At 36.8% G+C, this 18426-nt stretch overlaps 1 pseudogene; it reads left to right on the forward strand.

Annotated features, from left to right (window-relative positions):
• The first annotated feature begins 482 nt into the window (after positions 1-482).
• LOC118851243 lies at positions 483-18258 on the forward strand (annotated as a pseudogene).
• The last annotated feature ends 168 nt before the right edge of the window (positions 18259-18426 follow it).

The raw sequence follows: 18426 nt of genomic DNA on the forward strand, positions 1-18426 counted from the left end.
GTATCTAGGTAGCCTACCAAACTATGATTAAGAGAACCAAACTGGACCAACACAATGTCAGAAGTTCAAGGTGTCCTGGAGTATTTGTCAGGAAGTTCTCAGTATTAGATTCATGCAGACTTACACTAACAAATTCCTCTCTTTTTAAAAACTGATATTGAGAAGCTGGACCCAGACAATGAAGGACACTGTACAATACAACAACCTAATTGCTACACAACTTACCTTCTTTGGCAATTGGTAGATACGATCCAGGTTGCTGGAGGGACAGAGGTTAAAGTGATAGGCTTGGTTTCTCTCCCCTTCCCCTTCCCCTTCCTCCTCTCTCCCTTGATTTTTTCTCTCTTCCTTTTCCTCTTTTAGCCCTACTTCTTGTTGCCTTCACTTCCTTGCTCCCCCAACTTTAACCCTTGAGGTGCTGTCTGTGCTGATTGTGGAACCAGGCAATGCAAAGTTGATTGAGCAATAGACGCAGCTGCTTCATGGCAGGCCTGGTCTTCCTGCTCACAAAAGCCAGGCCACTGAGGCACATCATTGCCTGTTCATGCATCAATTTGAGGACTATGGTGAATTCATCTGGCCTGTAGCCAATGTATCTGACCTAGTCAGCACCCAGTTTGAGGTGAACATGTCTCAGCTAGTAAAAGTAGGTGAGGTCAACTAGATTATGAAGATAACTTCTGGCTGAAACATGTACGGAATGACAAGCTAAAGTGGAATCCTGTTGGCTATGGTGAGCTGAATTCACACCTGTGCCTTCTGAAAAGATATGGAAGGCCCTGCCACGGTGTTATATAATGATGTAGTTGGGGATTTCCTGGTTCACAAGACCAAAGCCCTACTTAGATACACAGGAGAGGACATCTGGATCTCTCCTTCCATCTTCATGAGTTCATGCAAAACAAACATGATTCTATTCCCATTAGTTACCAAAATTGTACAATGAAGTTTTGGTTCTTGGTCCCTTAAAGTCAACACGGACTTGGTTCTGATTGACTCCTCTATGAAGATATGTCCTAGTATGACTACTGGTAAAGTGTTAAACATGTTATCAAGTACAACTGCTATGAAAGGGCTTACCTTGGCATCACTTACTCTCTACCTTTTTTCCTGTCTTTGTTCTACACTATCAACATGATCATTCCCTGCCTCCTCCTTTCCATTTTGATGAGGCTGATACTTTATTTTCCTTCCAATTCTAGGGAGAAAGCAAACCTTTGCATCTCTTGTCCTCAAGTGTGTTTTTCTTGGTGAGCGCTGAAACCATCCTTTCCATATCTCCAGTCATTCCTCTGATAAACATGTACCTCCTGTTCATTAGGATTTTTGTTACCCTTTCCACTGCCCTCACAGTCTTTGTCCTCTTGCTCCAATGAAGGCTTAGGACCCAGACAATGCCCCATTGGGTGAAGACCATATTACTGAGATGGCTTCCCAGGACCATGTTCATATCCAGGCCTTCAAGCATCAAGGAGCATTCTCAAAAGTCCAGGTCATTTGTCCATTGCCAAGCTCTCCAACCTCAACCACTTCAGGAACTCAGAGGCAAAAGGGCTAAGTTACCCAGATGGGATATGCAGCATCTACTGCCACTAGAGGGTCAAGCTCTTTAACTTTAGCACCAACCTTCTAAGGAGCTCCAGCTCCAAATCTATGGGCTTCCCTTCTTAGTTCTGTCACCAGAAATGAAAGATGCAATTGAAAGGGTCAAGTGCATTGCTTTTCTTTAAAAAATGAGATTCAAGACACCTGGAAAAAATGTTGCCATAGTGATTGATTATATTTTCCTATAAGTTTTCATCTTTGTTTGTGTTTTGGGAATAACAGGGTTAATCTTTCAACTTTCAATGACTGACATACAGTTGCAGGGTGTATGTATTCTGCAGGTTAATCAGAATAACCACTCTAACAATCACCAAAAACATTTATGCTTGATATCGTTTTATTGTCCAATATCTCAGTCTACTCTGTCATTCTTTAAAAAAAAATAGAGGTCGCTCTGAGTGCTGTTGTAATCTTCATAACTAATTTATTGCAACATAATAAACTTTACTCTCTAACTTACTCACTTAACACTTTTTTTAAGAAAAAAATCTAGGGCCATGACTTACCAAGCAAGAAGGCAGTGTGTCAAAGTGTTTCTCCATCATAATGAAGTAGATAACCAAATTTTCTAAGTTACACATTAAAGGGAAAATAAATAAAAATGTAAAAGTCTTTAAAAAAAGAAAATAAAAGTCTGATGGAGAGGGAGTATAGTTGTGAAGGGGAGAAGATGAGAAAACCTCAGTAGGCAAAGAAATTCCTTGAGGAACAGAAGTGAACTTGAAAAAGTTCCAGGGCGAAGAAAAAAAAAAAAACTTCACTGGGAAGGATTTTATAAAAAGCCTTAGCGCTAAGGAAAAATCTGAATGACCATTGCTTTTAGTGAAAAACGGGATGGGAGCGGGGCGGGGGGTGGTGGTGGACCACGACACATTAAGTAGTTGCAGAAGAATAGGATTTCAAGGTAGTGCCATAAATACCATATTTCCCCGTGTATAAGATGCACCCTTTTTCGAAAAATTTGGGGTCTAAAAACTGGGTGCGTCTTATACAGTGGTTGTAGTATTTTTTCACTCGCATTTCCCGCTTTTTTGCACTTGTTTTTGCGCTCATTGTTGTAGATTCTTTTTTACTTGTGTTTCTTCCTTTTTTGCGCTTGTTGTCTTTGTGCTCGTTTCTCATTTGTTACTAGTATATTAGGTTACATTTTGCCACGTTCTGCCCAGAAATGGCTCAGAGAAGATTTTCATACAATGCTGAGTCCAAGTTAAAAGTGATCCAGTTTGCAAAAGTGAATGGAAATTGTGCTGCTGAATGTAAGTTTGGTCCCCCTCCAACTGAGAAAACAATCCGAGACTGGCTATGGGACGAAGAAACCCTACTGAAAACGCCATGGCAGAAAAAAGCCATGAGAGGCAAGTCGGCAAAATGGCCTGATTTAGAGAAGGAATTGAAGATATGGATTGAAGAGCAAGGGGCAATTGGAATTCCTGTGTCCACAAAGATGGTTCAGCATGAGGCAAGAAGAATTGCTGATGAAAAAGAAGTTACTGATTTCAAAGGAAAACACAATTGGTGCTTTAGGTTTATGAAACAGAAGGGACAAAGCATGCACACACCAGACTTGCCATAGATGGAACTGAGGACCAGGCAATATATGAAGACAGTGATTCGTCATCAAACACAGACGAGGACAAGCTAATGGATGGGAGTTTTGACAGTTCTATGAATTTCATGATGAATAAAACTTGAGTTCAATAACTTTATGTAATACTTTTTTTTTCAAATTTCGGGTCCCAAAATTAAGATGCATCTTATACATGACAGCATCTTATACATGGAAAAATACAGTAAAAAATAGAAAGCCTCACTTCTCCCCATCCTTGTCCTCCAAGGAAATGACCTCAATTAGATCTGTTTCGACAGAGAAGGAGCAACCTTAGATTTAATTGAGGATTAAAGAAAGACTTCTCTTTTCTCTTGCTCTAGAGGAAAGGGTTTCAACTAAGGCCAGAAGAAGGAAAAACCTCATTGTCCCATGGTGAACTAAAGGTATGACCTTTTGAAGGAAAAGAAATCTGACCCCCAAAGAAAGTGGGAGTCTGGGTAAAAGGAAGACCTCAGGGGCAAAGGAAATGGTTTCAACTTGATCTGATTCCTGGAGTAGAGAAGAACTAAAACTCAACTCCTGAATCCTCAACACCAAAAGTTAAGTAAATAAATAGATGAATGAATAAACAAGTACACAAACAAAACACATAAAGAGCTTTGTTATGATTGTAGGGATGACCAAGACAAAAGCAGGAAGAATAACTAAAAAAAAAAAAACCACCTATAATCAAAACCAAAGAAAAAAACAACTTGCCCAGAAAATCAATTAGAATAACTAGAGAAAATGATGTGTTTAAAATAAAAGAGTAAAAAAAAAGGTATCATAGAAAAAATAGAGCCATGGAAGAGAGACCTGGGGAAAGAATCTACAACTTAAAACAAAGAGGTACAAAATCTTACTCTAGTAACAAATTCCCTAAAGATTAGAGTGGACACAATAGAAGTTAAGGAGTCCAGAAGAAAAGGATTGTTTTTAAGCTAAAAGATTGAGAAGAGGAAACTCTAAGGCATCTCCTATATACCAAAAACAAGTGATCAGAGAAATACATCAAGGTATAACTTAAGAATTATTGGACTATTTGAAATTGCCCAAAAAAAGGAACTTGGTTAATATATGTGTGTGTGTGTATATGTGTATGTGTGTATATCTATATATATATATATATATATATATATATATATATATGTGTGTGTGTGTGTGTGTGTGTGTGTGCGCGTATACATACATATACATACATATATATTTATTAATTTTAAGTAATTAAAAAATAATTACCCAGCCATATTGGAACAAGGAAGCAATGTAAAATAGAATTTTCCCATCACCTTCTGAAAGAAACTCCAAGATGAAAATCTCTAAGAATGCCATTACTAAAATCCGGAGCTTCTAGACAATAAGATAAAAATAACACAAGCATCATGACAGAAAAAATTCACATACTGAGAGACTACAGTCAGGATTGTGAAAAGATTTATCAGCTACCACTATAAAAAAACAGAGAACATGGAATGAAATATTCCAAAAGGCAAAAGGTAAAGATCTACAACCAAGAATAACTCACCCAGCAAGAAGTATAAAACTACAAAGGCAAATAATGAACCTTCAACAAATTAGGTACTTTCAAACATTCCTGATGAAAAAAAATCTGAGTTGAAAGGAACTTTGAAATACAAATATGGGAGGCAAAAGAAATATTAGTGAACAATCAGATGATACTTTACAAGTATGAACTATGTGCATTCTAATGGAAGAGAGGATAATAAAAGGATCCTTTAAGAATCATAATAGCCTAAGGGGTTATGTAGGTAGTCACATGAGACAGAAGACCTAGAAATAATTTTGTTTTTATAGTATTGAAAGAAGAAAAAAGGAGAGAGGAACACTAGGAGAAAAATGAGAAGTAGGGTGGAAGAATTTATCATCTAATATATCAGGATGCACAAGTAAAAACATATATGTGTGTGTGTGTATATATATATATATATATATACATATATATATACATATATATGAAAGGATGGGGGGAGGAGGCAACACATAAACTTCACTTTCATCTAAATTGATTAAAAGACGGCAGTACACACAAATATATAATACACGCACAAAGAGTTTGGTGTAGGAATACAATCACTCAACAGGGATGCAGAAAGGAACAGAGAATATAAGGGGAAGGTAGATTCAGGGAGGGATTAGCCATAAGTAAACCCTAAACTTAAAGGGGTATAGTGAAAGTATTAAAAGGAAAGGGTAAGAACATGAAATAAAGAGGGATCAAGGAATACAAGAGTAGAAAATGCATAAGAGAATAGGATAGAGGGAAATATACAATTCACTATCATGACCGTGAATGTGAATGGGAGGCCCACCCCTAAAATTGAAGAGACTAGCATAATGCAATAGAAAGCAAAATCCAATAATGTGTTGTTTACAATAAATATACTAGAAACATAATGACTCATGCAGAGTTAAAATAAGGGGTTGGAGCAAAATCTGTCATGTCTTGGGTGAACACACACACACAAAAGACAAGGCTACAGCAAAAAAAAATAGACTTAATTAAAAGGTATAAATAGGGAAACTATATTTTGCAGAAAAGTAATACAATGAATTCATTTCTATTCTGCCAATTGTTGCTGCTGCATGGGATATAAATTCTGTTTTCACAATCATTTCTCTTTTAAATAATGAAGAAATTATGTACTGTTGTTCCATGCTATCCTTGAAATCCACAAGTCCTCTACATCATTAGGTGTTTAGTTATCTTCTTTGTTTTGCAGTACTTATTCATAGATGCCTAAACTCATTTACTAGATCTGGAGGCCACATTTCTTTCTGCTCTTAATGTCCTTCTTTTTGGTTTAGCTGTTTATGCTCAAGATCCTTGCATTTTCTTCTTCCAAACATCTTTGGTATATTGTGTGCCGCCCCCCCCCTTTCCCTGTCCCGTCCTGTTGTTATTTAGTTGTTTCTGTCATGTCCAATTCTTCATGAGCCCTTTTGGGGTTTTCTTGGCAAAGATAATGGAGTGGTTTTCCATTTCCTTCTCCAGTTCATTTTATAAATGAGGAACCAGAGGCAAAGAGGGTTAAGTGACATGCCCAGGATCGCACAACTAGTGTCTGAGGCTGGATTTGAACTCAGAAAGATGAGTCTTCCTGATTCCAGGCCTGGTGTTCTATCCACTACACCACCTAGCTACCTTTCCCATCCCTTCTTAGTTTCCCTTATTGTTCACTTTATGACTCCCTCCCCTCTTTTTGGTGGCTTCCCTGAGTGTTGGATCTCAAAATGTCTTGGTCTCCTTCACTGGGCAATTCATCAGGCTAAGTGTCTGCCCCAAGTGACTTTGGGTAGGGGGCAGAAATGGCCCTAGCTAGATGCTGGGCTCTTTCCTTCAGGTTTAATGGAGTACTACACAGCCTCCCTCTGCCCCAATACATATCCCACTCCATTTTCTTTGTTCTTCAGTTTTCTGGTGCAGCAGTACAGAGCACAGTCACGTAGCTTTCTCAACCTGGGCAGATTTCCAAGGCACAGGGGGAGGAGAAGATGTAGAGTTGAGTTCTATTGCAAGCCCAAATGTGGGTTCTGCTCCATTCTTTCTCTCTCTCCACTCTCCTGCAGAGCTCTGTTTGTGGCAAAGAGTCATGCCATAGGGCTATTCTATTTATCATTTGTGAATTAATTTGTGACAGAGCTCTTTGAGGTTTGGTTCTGTGGGGCACTGAGGAAGAAAGATGGAGTGTCAGTTTGGTAGAGTTGAGCTTTATTTGAAGTCCAGATATGTGTTCTGCCCCATTGCCTCTGTTCCTCTGCTCTCCTGCAGAGTTCTAGACTATTGAAGCCTGAACAAGTTTCTGCTGTTTGGAGTTGGGATTTCTGTGGCACTGGGAGGAAGGAAAGGTCAGAGTGTGGGGTTGAGTTCCCTTGCAAACCTATGGATTTGCCTTGCTGCCATGAGTGTAGGTGGTAGCGGGGAATGGAGTGCTGAGTATATGCCTTCATTAGGGGTTAGGGACTATTGGCTTTTGCTAATAGTTTTGGGTTTTTACTTTATTTAGGTTCTTGGTGTCCTAGACCATCGAGACAGCTAAAAGTGCTTTATTTCTGGCACATAATTTCTATTTTGGAGAGAAGTTTGAGAGATTGTGAAGATCAGAGAAAGCATCTAGTGCTAGATCTTGGTCACATGACCCTTAATTTCAATGTTTAACATATAAAGTCTAAATGGCATAGCATCTAAATATTTAAAGGAAAAAGTAAATGAACCACAAGAAGACAGCAAAAAAAAAAATAGTAGGGGATGTCAATGTTCCCTCTTTCATAAAACTAACAAACAAAAAAAACGTTAAGGACATGAATAGAACTTTATAAAAGTTAGCTATTTTAGGGCTCTGAGAATTATTGAATGGAAGAAAGGAGTAAACATATTTCTCAGCTGTTCATGGAATCTTTACAAAAGTCAACCTTGTATTATGTCATAAAACCCTTGCAGACAAAAGCAGAAAAGCAGAAATATTAAATATGTGCTTCATAGACTATGATAGAATAAAAAGATATTAAATAATGGGCCTCTAGGAAAAAAACATTAAAAATAAACTGAAGACTAACAATTCTACAGAATTGGTGGGTCAAAGAATAAATGACAGAAACAATAGATAATTTCATTAAAGATAACTACAATGAGAAAACATACCAGAATTTTTGGTATGTATGCCAAAACAGTCCTTAGGAGAAAATGGATATCTCCAAACACTTTAATTAACAAAGAAGAAAAAGACCAGAACAACGATTTGGTCTTGCAACTAAAATAAAATTAGAAGACCAATGTATTGAAAAATCCTAAACAAACTCCAAAATAGAAATCCTGAAAAGCAAGAAAGAGATTAACAAAAAAACATTTTAATTTTAACTGAATTAATATTAGGAACTGTCTTTTCAAAAAGATAAACCATTAGCTAATTTGATTAAGGAGAAGAAAGAGGAAAACCAGAAGTCAGATTTAGTATTCACAACAAAAGAATAAAGGATATTATTACAAATTATTTTGTCCAACTACATGTCAATAAAACCAATTTAAATGAAATAAATGATTATCTACAAAAATGTAAAATATCCACATTAAGAGAACAAGATATAGAGCATTTAAACAACCCAATTTCAGAGAAAGAAACTGAATAAATCATGAAAGAACTCCCAAAGAAAAAATCCCAGGATCACATGAATTCTTAAGTGAATTCTATCTAACAGTAAGAGGCAATTAATTTCAATATTCCATTAACTGTTTGTAAAAATACCAAACACAAAGATCCTACCAAATTCCTTCTATAACAGACTCAAAACAGAAAAAAGAAAGCGATATAGCAATATCCTGAAAGAACAATGATACAAAAATTTTAAATAAAATATTAGCAAAGAGACTGAAACAACATATCACAAAGACTGTACACCATAACCAGGTTGGATTTATATTAGGAATACAGAATTGGTTTAATACAAGGAAAAATATTGACTTAACTATGTTAGTAACAAAACAATAAAATCATATTACATCAATAGTTGCAGAAAAAGCTTTTGCCAAAATACAGCACTCATTTCAATTAAAAACACTAGAAAATATAGGAATAAATGGACCTTTCATGAAAATGATAAATAGAATATATTTAGAACCAAGGATTAGCATTATATAACAGGAACAAACCAGAATCCTTTGCAATAAAATCAGAGGTGAAACAAATATATCCATCATTACCTCTTCTATTATATTTTTTGAAAACATTGAGGCAATGAGTACAGGTAAAGAAAGAAAATTACCACTTTTTCCAGATGATATGATGGATTTCCCAAGGTCAACTAAAAATTAATTAAAACAGTAACTTTCACACAAATCATTAGCATCTGTGTATAATACCAATAAAACCCAAGGGGAATAAATATTAAGAGAAATTTCATTTAAAATTACTATAGAAGGAATAAAATACAAGGGACTTTATCTACCAAGACATACATAAGAACCATATTAATACAACTACAACTACTTAATAGAAATAGACCAACATAAGTGGAGAAATATTAATTGCTCATGAAGAGATCAATAAAAGTGAGACTACCCAAATTAATTTATTAATTCAATGTCTCAGTAATCCAACTACCTTGCAGAATCTCACTTGCAGATTTGTTATTTCTCAATGGGATTGTTAAACTTAACCATGATATATTGGAGTTTGCAACCTTATGAGTTTTTTCTGGAGGTGACCTATAGATTTCTTTAACTGGCACTTTGTTTTCTGAGTTCAGAAGTTCTGTGAAGTTTTCTTGTATTATTTTTTGCATTATGGTGTTCAAGTTTTTTGATTCATGTTCTTCTGGGAGATCTGTAATCTTTAGGTTGTCTCCACATCCTGTCTTCAAGATCAATATTTTTTTTTAAATAGAGAACATTTTCTTTCAATATTATTCCTTTTTGCATCTCTTCTTTCAGATTGTCCTTTACTTTTCTGTATTGCCATTCCCAAATCAGTGATTGAGATTGAATTATTTCGTTTCTTTGGATGAGACACTATCAAAGATTAAAGTTCTTCTATTCTGCCAATTATCTCTGCTTCATGAGACATAAATTCCACTCTCATAATTCTAATTGTTTTTTTTTAAAGCCACGCAGGAACAGTGTTATGGTTCCATTTTCCCCTCAAAATCCACAGGGTCCAGAGCTGCAAGTATTGTCTCATTTTCCTTTGTTTATGCTCCTGCTCCTAATGTTTTCCCTGTTGATTTATCTGCTTATGCTCAAAGTCTTTGAGTTTTCTTCCTCCTGAGATCTTTGGTAAATTTAGTCTTTTTTCTCCTTATTTTCTCCTATTGATCACTGTGGCTCTCTTCCTTCTGATGACAGTTTTTCCCTGGGGACTGGAATTCAAAGAATCTCAGCCTCCTCCCATTTGGGCAATTCTTCACAGTTCATCAGCCTAAGTCTCTACCTCAAGTTACTTTTAAGGGGACAGCAATGACCTCAGTGGGATGTTGGGCTTTTTTCCTCAGTCTACTGTCTTCTCACACCTGGTGTCTTGCCCCTTTTCTCTGCTCCTTAGTTCGCTGGCCTACCAGTACAAAACATCACCACACTGCTGCTATTACAGTCTAGACAAATTTCTGCCATTTTGAGTTTGGATCTCTGGGAATGAGTTAGTAGGCACAAGTGAGGTTGTAGATTTGATCTCTATTTTACAAGCCCAGACACATGTCCTGTCCTATTCCCTCAGTTCTACTCTCCTGCAAAGTTTTGTAGAAGCATGGTAGTGGCCCTGGCTATAGCAGGCTCAATGATTTGGAGTTTGGATCTCCAGGCACAGGAAAGTGGCAGGGGAAGTCAAGGTATTTTGTTGCAAGTCTGTTGCTGAGTGAAGATGGGTTAGGCATCAGTTCATTGAATTGTGGGGCTTTTTAAATCTTCTTTTGGGTTCTAGGTGTCTTAGACCATGGAGACAGCTAAAGTTGCTTTATCTTTGGTGAATCACTTCTGTTTTGGAAAAGTTTGAGAGGTCGTGGGGATAGAGAAAATGCTTAGTTCTCCATCTTATTGATACATGACCCAGAAGTTCAGAACAATCAAATTACCAATGGATTACTTTACAGAACTAGAAAAAAATAATAAAATACATATGGAGAAAAAAAAAGGGCCAAGAATCTCAAAGAAAAATACTGGGGAAAAGGGTAGAAACAAAAGGAGGCTTAGCAATAGTGGATCTTAAACCATACTTTGCTGCTGCTCAGTTTTTCTTTAGTCATTTCCAACTCTTTGTGATGCCATTTTGGATTTTCTTGGCAATTTCCATCATCCTTATCCATTTCCTTATCCAGTTCATTGTACAGATGAGGAAACTGAGGCAAACAAGATTAAGTAACTTGCCCAGGTCACACAGCTAGGAAGTGTCTGAAGCCAGATTTGAACTCAGGAAGATGAGTCTTTCAATCTTGAAGCCTGGTACTCTATCCATTGCCCTAATCCATAGTATAAAACAATCATTCTCAAAACAATATGCTACTGGTTAAAAAAATCAATGAGCGGCACAGATTAGCTGCACAAAATACAGAAGCAACAAATCTAATATCTTAGTAATTTGACGAATACAAGACCTTAGTTACTTTACAAAAGCTTACTATTTGATTAAAACTCCTGGGAAAATTGGATAGCAGTATGGAAGAAATTAGATTTTGACCAATACCTCACAGCTTATACCTAGAACAGCTCCAAATGGATATGTGACATAGACATATAAGATCACATCAAAAACAAGGAAAAAAATACCTATCAAATCTATACATAGAAGAAAGGTTCATAACCAAGCAAGAGACAAAAAGGATCACAGAAGATAAAATGGATAATTTTGATTACATAAAATTAAAAAGATTTTGCACAAAAACAATAAAGCTATAGTTAAAAGAGAAACAATTAACTGGGGGAAAATCTTTGTAGCAAATTTCTCTGATAAAGGTTTTATTTCCAAGATATGTAGAGTGTCCCAAAAGTCCCAGGGCGGTTTTAAGCTTTAGTACCTTATTACATTAGTAGCTACCCATGCATAAAACTGCATTAAATACTATACCAATCAAACTATCAAAGAATTATTTTACAGAGCTAGAAAAAAATAATAAAATTCATCTGAAAGAACAAAAGGTCAAGAATATCAAGGGATTCAATGGGAAAAAAATGTGAAGGAAGACAGTGTAGCAGTGCAGATCTCAAACTGTATTACAAAGCAGCAATCAACAAAACAATCTGGTACTGGCTAAGAGTGGTAGACCAGTGAAACAGATTGGGTACACAATACATTGCAGGAAATGATCATAGTAATTTAGTGTTTGATAAACACAAAGATTTAAGCTTTTGAAGCAAGAACTCACTATTTAACAAAAATTGCTGAGAAAACTATATAACAGTTTGGCAGACACTAAGCATAGACCAACATTTTACACTGTATACCAAGATAAAGTCAAAATGGGTACATGATTTAGATATAAAGGGTGATATAATAAGCAAATTAAGAGAACATGGAAAACTTTATGTCAGATCTATGAACAAGGGAAGAATTTATGATCTAATGAGATAGAGGGATCATGAAAAGTAAAATGGATAATTTTGATTACATTAAATTAAAAGGCTTTTGCACAAACAAAACTGATGCAGCCAAGATGAGAAGAAAAGCAGGAAATGGGAAAAAATACAGCAAGTTTCTCTGATAAAGGCCTCATTTCTTAAATATATAGGGAACTGAGTCAAATTTATAAAAATAAGAGCCATCCCCCAACTGATAGTCAAAGGATAGGAACAGGCAGTTTTCAAAAGAAGAAATCAGAGCTATCTAGAGTCATATGAAAAAAATGCCTTAAATCACTATTGATCTGTAGGGATATGATCCATTCCCCAATTGGTAGTCAAAGGATATGAATAGGCAGTTTTCAGACGAAATCAGAGCTACCTAGAGTCATATGAAAAAAAATGCCTTAAATCACTATTGATTTGTAAGGATATGAGCCATTCCATAATTGAAACATGGTCTGTAGATATGAACAGGTTCTTCTCAAGGGGAGAAACCTAAATTATCTGTAGCCATATTTTAAAAATCACTAATTATTAGAGAAATGCAAAGTAAAGCAATTGTGAGATTCCGCCATATACCCATCAGATCAGCAAAGGTAATAGTATCTAATAGTACCTAGTGTTTATTTACATAACACTTTAAGGTTGGCAAAGTGCTTTATAAATATTAACATATTTTATCCTCACAACAACTCTCAGAAGTAGGTGCTATTATTATCATCATCTTCATTTTCATCAGGAAACTGAGGCAAACAGTGGTTAAGTGACTTGACCAGGGACATACAGCTACTAAATGTCTGAGGATAAATCTGACCTAAGGTCTTCTTGACCCCATCCCTTCTTCTCTATCTACTTAACCACATAACTACAAAGGTGACTAAAAAAAGAAAAGAAAGTGACAAATGTTGGATATGCTACAGGAAAACAGGCACACTGATGTGTTGTTGGTGGGGCAGTAAATGGGTCTGAGCATTCTGGAAATCAATTTGGAATTATACACAAAAGTTACTAAAAGTGCTTCCCTGTTGACTCAGCTATGCCAATGCTAAGCTTGTACCCCATAAAGATAAAAGAGGAAAAGATTCCATACATACAAAAACATTTATATCTTTTTGTAGTGACAAAGAAACTGGAAACCAAGAGGATGTTCATCAATTGGGGAATGGTTGAACAAAATGTGGGATATAAATTTAATGAAATATAATTGTGTTGTAAGAAATTAGGAAAAAGATGATTTAAAGAGACATGGAAAGATTTGTATGAATTGAAGCAGGATGATGTAAGCAGAAACAGAACAATTTATATGACAACTTTCGAAAGCTATAAGAACTCTGATCACTACAACAACCATCCATGACTCCAAAGGACCGATGAAGAATCATGCTGTCCATCTCCTGACAATGGACTCAGGGTACAAAATGAAGCACGTTTTTTGGACACAGCTAATATGGAAATTTGTTTTCCTTGACTATGCACACTTGTTACAAGGATTTTGTTTTTCTTTTTCCAGTGAGGTAGTAGAGGGGTAGGAGGGAGAAGAAATAGATTCCTGTAAAATCAAAAACAAAATTTTTTTAATTAAAAAAACCATTCCTACGGTAGAGGAAGACAAGAGGATTGCTTTCATCTTCCCAGCCAGATTTTACCAGTTTAAGCACATGCCACAATTCATCTTGAGGGCACCTGCCAATTTTCAACAACTGATGGAAAAAGTAAAGATGTGAACTACCTTCAAGTGTTGATATATCCTGACGACATTATTGTCTTTGGGAAGACCCTAGAACAAGAGGAGAGACTGATGAAAGTGTTGGATCGGTAAGAAGACAAGGGTGTGAACCTTTCAATTAACAAGTGCCAGCTTTTCAAAGTTTTTTGTCAAGTAAGTGGGCCACATGGTATCAAGACAAAGTATGAATTCCAAGCCAGAGAAGAAAAAAGTGCCCCACAGTGGGTCACATACCCCCAAAACTTCAAGATATAAAGACTTTTCTTTTTTAATCAAATATTTTATTTTTCCCAATTACATGTACAAACAATTTTAACATCATTTTTTTAAAATTTTGAGTTCCAAAATCTTTTTCTCCCTCTTTCCCCTCCCCCCTCATTGAGAAGGCAGGCAATTTTATATAGGTGACATACATGTGCACTCATACAAAACATTTCCATTAGTCATGTTGTGAAAGAAAACAGACAAAAAAACCCCACACACAGTAAAAAATTGTATTCTTTAATCTGCATTCTGATTCTATCAGTTCTTTCTCTGGAGGTGGATAGCATTTTTCATCCTATATCCTTTGGAATTATCTTGGATTATTGTATTGCTGAGAATAACTAAGTCATTCACAGTTATTCATCATACAATATTGCTGGTACTGAGTACTATGTTCTCCTGGTTCTGCTCACTTCACTTTGCAACAGTTCATGTAAGTCTATAAGAACGTTTCAAGGATTTGGTGACTAATATCAGGAATTTGTTAAGAATTCTACGCTACTGTTAAACCACTGAATGACTTCACTTATGCATAGTGAATTGAAGGGACTCAGGAGAAGGATACAAAGTGAGAAATTGCCTTAAAACCTACAGATCTCTGTGGAGATCAGCAGGTAAAGAATTGTGAACAAGCTTGCCGAGACTTGGTCAACTGCTCTACCACATGTGGCAGTGAGTGTTGGCTGATGCAGACCCAAGCAGGCTTTTTGTTGTGCATACAAATGCCAGTTTGGAAGACTTAGGAACAGTCCTGTGATGAGAGGTATGACCACTGGAAACCAGTTGTATTTGCCAGCAATGACTTGAATGTAAAACCTGTTCTGAAGTTCTTAGTCTTCTAGTTTTGAGGTGGTCACTGAGAAATTCAAAGATAATTGGAATGGAATGATGTTTCAAGTGTGGACTTCTATTGATTTATATTCTGACCAGTGCAGGCATGGAATGATATAAATGTGGACTCCCACTGAAACATTCTGACAGGAATATGTTGCAAATATGGAGTTCTCTTGACTTATATTCTGATTAGCATGGAATTATGTTGCAAGTGTGAATGTCCATTGACTTACATTCTAACCAGTGCAGGTAGAGCAAGATATAAATGTGGAATTCCATTGACTTATATTCTGCCCAGTGTGAGCATGGAATGATGTTGCATGTATGAACTTCCATTGGCTTATTTTCTGAGTAGAGCCAAGTTAAGTGATGTTCCCCAGAACTGAGTGGCATCACTAATCAATCATGAATCCAGCCTACATTACCAGTCAGGGAGGACTAACATGGGATTAACATTTATAGATGATTTGTCACATGACAGTTAAGCCATAGTATCATTTAAAGAAAGAATGAAAGCTATCTGTATTACACAAGGAGCTGAATTACAAGCAAATGGTGGTACAGCTCAAAGTTTAGGACTTGTGCCAGAAAGCATGCTAGTGGTGTGCATGAACCTTGCTTCATTGAACCAATCTTGTTCACTCCAGTTATCTGTGGACAATTGGTAAAGAGTGGGATGGCTTATGAAAGACTGTTTGAAGTCAGCCAAGCCAGGAAGTGAGGAAACGATGGCAAAGGTCTCAACTACCAGTCTCTTGAATGAACTTTACTCTTGAAGAAATGGTATAAGTTAGAACTGTGCTAGATAGCATTGTTCTGGGCTGTCATAAATTCCAAATGTACTGAAATACAACTAATACTTCCCAAGGTATATCACTCTATGGCCACACGAGCTTTACATGATGACTTTGGACATTTGGGTCAAAAAGGCTGTCAAAAATAAATTTTACTGGCTCAAGCAGTGAGACATGCTCATTGTGTAGGAAGATAAAAAATAACAATTTGTGCTCATAAGCCATCTTTTGGTGTTGATGGACAACTTCATAGGATGTGCACAGGTATGCCCAACCAGGAATGAAAAAGATTCCACAGTTGCTCAAGTTCTGTGGGAGAAGCATTTTTCAGTATATGGGCTTCTTTCTAGAATCTGTATGGACCAAGTTAGAAACTTTGTAAGCACACTGTTCCAAGGAATATCAGCTTTGGGTTGCGTTAAGAAGTCCAGAACTATACTACTCTTAAGGGGAGACATTGTACAAATGTTTCAAGAACACTTGAGACTGGAACAAAAATCTCAGTAGTTTTCTAGTGTCCAACTCCACTAGTAACTTTACGATTTACCATTTGAGTGAGTCATGCCTACCTACTAATTTGTACTTTGGAATCTCTAAGGGTGGAGAGATTGTAGACAGTAGCAACCAAAGCAACTCTCAACTAAGAAGCTGAAAAACTTACCACCTAGGTACAACTTTAGCCAGAAAATTGATGACAGAAACAATGTTATGATGCCCAGTTCATTGAGAACACCTTTAATAAGGAACTATTTTCTGCTGAGAAATCCTGGTATTTATGGGACACACGAATTATCAGATTCATGGAAAGCTATTCTATAATGAGTTGTGAGGAGAATGGGCAACTTGTCTATTTGCAGAATAATCCTGGAGGCAGATGGGGGCCCTGTAATGACAATTCACTGCAATCACTTACTATTTATAGGCATTAGTGGGACTCAAGGCAGGTAGAGACTAACAGACACTGTAAGCAAAAAAAAAAAAAAAAAAGACTGTGTATAAAGATAACCTGAACCAAACAATGGATAAGAAACAGATATTCCAATGAAGAAGGCTATGTACTATAACCCCCCAAACCAATTCAAATAGTGGTAGAGAACTAAATCCAGAAGCAACACCTTTTCTGCCTTGTACTTCAACTATAAAAAGACTCCTAGGGTATAGACATGCCCCTACAAGGTCAACAACACTGCCAGATTGTCTGAGTCCTCCACAATGTCAAGCTTAAGAAGGCAAGTTCTATATTTCTGATGAGGAAGATGGTCAGCCCATACCATCGATTACCTCAGGCAGAGGGACAGAGAAGCCAGCAGGTCGCAAGGAAGCTAAACCTATTTGGCTGGAAACCAGAGTAACCTGTGATATTACTGGGGAAACTAGAAAAAAGGTAACTTGTAGCCATGTGACAATGCTAAAGTTTATGCATGGCTTGTGTGCCTTGAATGTAAGTACATTTTCCTTGATGGATGTATTAATTAGTACATGTTTAAATATGCCTGTTTTTATTATTTTGCTGCTCATGTTTATCCACTTGTATTATCATGTAGGTATTAGAGATTTTTTTTGATCACTATAGAGTTTTGCTGTTTGTTTATACAGACGTTGGTATAATTTGTTATTTTGAAAGACTACTGAGCTTCTGGAGAGCAAGGACCACGTTTTTTGCCTCTCTTTGTATCCCCAACACTTATCAAAGTGGCTGGCACATATGAATATTTTGTTTGTGTTTGATGGACACTCATGCACATGTGACATGTGCATATAGTATGTTCCACATGTAATTTAGGCTGGTTGCAACTGAAGTAACTTGTCGAATCGTATTTTATCCAGGTTCCCCACTCCTGTATTATGCCTTGTGATGCCGCACTTATCCTCACGCAGTGAAGTTCTGACATTATTTTGATGTTATGGTGCATGATTACAGACGTCAAATATACCACAGCTGATTTTTGTAGGAGACTGAACAATTTTGATTCCGGGGAGGAATGCCATACTCCATCTAGCAAAGGATTTAGTGTAGCTGGGATGAAACCTGCTTGGTGGGATGAAAATGTTCAGTTGTGGTTTTGTTTTTTTGGCCCATTGTCCAAAGGGAATATTCATTAAAAACACAGTATTCCCTTTTCTTCTCCCCACAGGTGAGAGATGCGTGGTCCCAAGGGTGAGCTTGGATACTCGGCATGGGAGTTTTGACAAAAAAGCTGGAGCAGAACCAGACATGGGCATGACTGCTGATGTTAGAGCAGTCACAAGAACTTGGCCACTGCCCCTGCTCCCTCTGCCCACCAACACTAGATTTTCAGAACGAGACCAAGATGGGCATTTCTTTGTAGACCAGTCATTGCTAAAATTCTATTCAGGCGAACTGCCATCAGCTAGTGATTTTTGACACTCCCTCTCCTCAGATCTGACACCATGCTATTTGATAGGGATACCAAAAAAAAAAAAAAAAAAGCAAGCTCACAGTCTAATGGGGGAGACAATATACAAACCACTATGTACAAACAAGATATATACATGATAAACTGGAGATGATCTCAGAGTTTGTGCTATTTCT

The sequence above is a fragment of the Trichosurus vulpecula genome, chromosome 5 (genome assembly GCF_011100635.1).
Source record: "Trichosurus vulpecula isolate mTriVul1 chromosome 5, mTriVul1.pri, whole genome shotgun sequence".
In the NCBI taxonomy this organism is placed as follows: Eukaryota; Metazoa; Chordata; class Mammalia; order Diprotodontia; family Phalangeridae; genus Trichosurus; species Trichosurus vulpecula.